The sequence below is a fragment of the Pan troglodytes genome, chromosome X (assembly GCF_028858775.2).
Source record: "Pan troglodytes isolate AG18354 chromosome X, NHGRI_mPanTro3-v2.0_pri, whole genome shotgun sequence".
Taxonomy (NCBI): Eukaryota; Metazoa; Chordata; class Mammalia; order Primates; family Hominidae; genus Pan; species Pan troglodytes.
Window position 1 is genome coordinate 91766788 of NC_072421.2, and position 2231 is coordinate 91769018.

Here is a 2231-nt window from a genome sequence, read left to right on the forward strand (position 1 = left end):
CTGTACTTTTTTGTCCCCTTCTGGCTTCTTTCAAGATTGTCTCCTTACCTTCGTTTTCTGCTATTTGAATATTGTATGCCTAGATGTAGGATTTTAGTATTTTTTATGCTAGGTGTTCTCTGAGTTTCCTGAATCTGTGGTTTTGTGTCTTTCAATAATTTTGAAAAATTCTCAATCATTATTACTTTATACATTTCCCATATTCTTTTATTTTTTAATCTTTTGGTATTCCCATTATGTGTATTTTATACCTTTCGTAACGGTCCCACAATTCTTGGATATTATCTTCCATTTTTAAAATTCTTTTTTTCTCTTTCCATTTCAGTTTTGGAAGTTTCTATTGACAGATTTTCATACTTACTGATTCTTTCTTTGGCTATGTCCATTCTGTTTATTAGCCCATCAAATGCATTCTTTATTGTTTTTACAATGTTTTACGATCACTAGTATTTCCTTTTAATTGTTTCTTGAAGTTTCCATCTCTCTGCGTATATTACCTGTCCTTGAATGCTTTCTACATTTTAAAAATACACTACTTAATATATTAATCATACTTGTTTCAAAATTTTGGACGACAGCTTTCTGCTGTAACTGTGTTTGATTCTTGTACTTGCTTTCTCTCTTCAAACTATTATTTTTGTCTTTTAGTATGCTTTGTAATTTTTTATTGAATGTAAGACATGATGTACTGGGTAAAAAGAGCCTAGGTAAATAGGCAGTTAGTGTGAGGATTTTGCTTAGCAGGCCAATAATTCATCTGTATTTACTATTTGCTGTTGTTCTATGGGTCAGAGGCTAACATTTCCTCTGCCATCCTACTGTCTGCCTCCCCCTTTGCCTTTGGGTTTTCCTAGAGACTTCTTTTTTTTTTTTTTTTTTTTTTTTTTTTTGAGACAGAATCTCGCTCTGTTGCCCAGGCTGGAGTGCAGTGGCGCGATCTCTGCTTATTGCAACCTCCGCCTCCCAGGTTCAAGCAATTCCCGTGCCTCAGCCTCCTGAGTAGCTGGGATTACAGGCACACGCCACCAAGCCCAGCTAATTTTTGTATTTTTAGTAGAGACGGGGTTTCACCACGTTGATCAGGCTGGTCTTGAACCCCTGACCTCATGATTTGCCCACCTCAGCCTCCCAAAGTGCTGGGATTACAGGCGTGAGCCACCGCGCCTGGCCGAGACTTCTTAAATAAGATCTGAGCCATGCGGTTCTTTCAGTTTTAATCCTGTTAGTTATAATAGAGGAACCCATTTGACGTGGTGGTAAGGTTGGGATAGGGGAAACATTTTACAGTCCTATGATAATGTCTCAGTCTTTTATTTAGCCTTTGTGCCTGGGCAGTGCTTATCAATTGTGCCATAAGTGCTTATCAATTGTTTCTTATTTTCTGCCCTCCCCGCAAGGTGAAACAAGAAGGCTAGAAGTGACTGGAGTTGTTGATGGATGGACAGAGACATCGTGCTGATTGCCATGTTCTGATTGAGCTTAAAAGATGACTGGAGTCGGGTAATTTTTGCCTCCAGTTTGGTCATGCTCTGGATAAACTCAATGTGGTCAGATTCTGGTTAAATAGTTTTCTTTGAGGGCAATTTTGTTGTTGTTGTTGTTAAGGAGAGCAGAATGCTCTAGACCTATTTTTAAATGGCAATTTTTCTTTCTCTCTATTGGCAGAAGGGAATTTTTCTTCATAGTACATTCTCCCCAACGACTTGGTGGGGATCCTAGAGGTAGCATTCAGGAACGTGTAGGGGCTACCACTAAAACTGGGACTCACCGCAATTTTTAAATCTCAAATGTGTCAAGACTGAGCCTCCAGCAATTTGTCAATTACATTTTAAGTGTTTATACTCTGGTTCCAGTGGTAGGCTTCTACTTCTGAGTTTCTGCTCTGGTAATCTGTTATTCTCTGTATTCATCTGTATTTCCAATTTTGGAGCACTGATTTGCCCAGTGACCTAAATTCTCTAATGCATCCAAGAAGAGCTACTGACTTTCGGCTTATTCAACGTTTTTCTTCATGTTGTTGAGGCCAGCATGCATTAGCTATTTATCCTGATGCTCTCCCTCCCACTGCCAATCCGAACAGGCCCCAGTATGTGTTGTTCCCCTCCCTGTATCCATGTGTTTTCATTGTTCAGCTCCCACTTATAAGTGAGAACATGAGGTGTTTGGTTTTCTATTCCTGCATTAGCTTGCTGGGGGTAATGGCTTCCAGCTCTATTCATGACCTGCAAAGG

The 2231-nt window shown here is 39.4% G+C and overlaps 1 non-coding gene across 1 annotated transcript; it reads left to right on the forward strand.

Moving 5' to 3' along the window:
- Window positions 1-1412: 1412 nt before the first annotated feature.
- Window positions 1413-1477, forward strand: LOC112207192 (small nucleolar RNA SNORD43). The gene has a single exon (XR_002941648.1). It is a non-coding gene; the product is annotated as a small nucleolar RNA SNORD43 (small nucleolar RNA).
- The last annotated feature ends 754 nt before the right edge of the window (window positions 1478-2231 follow it).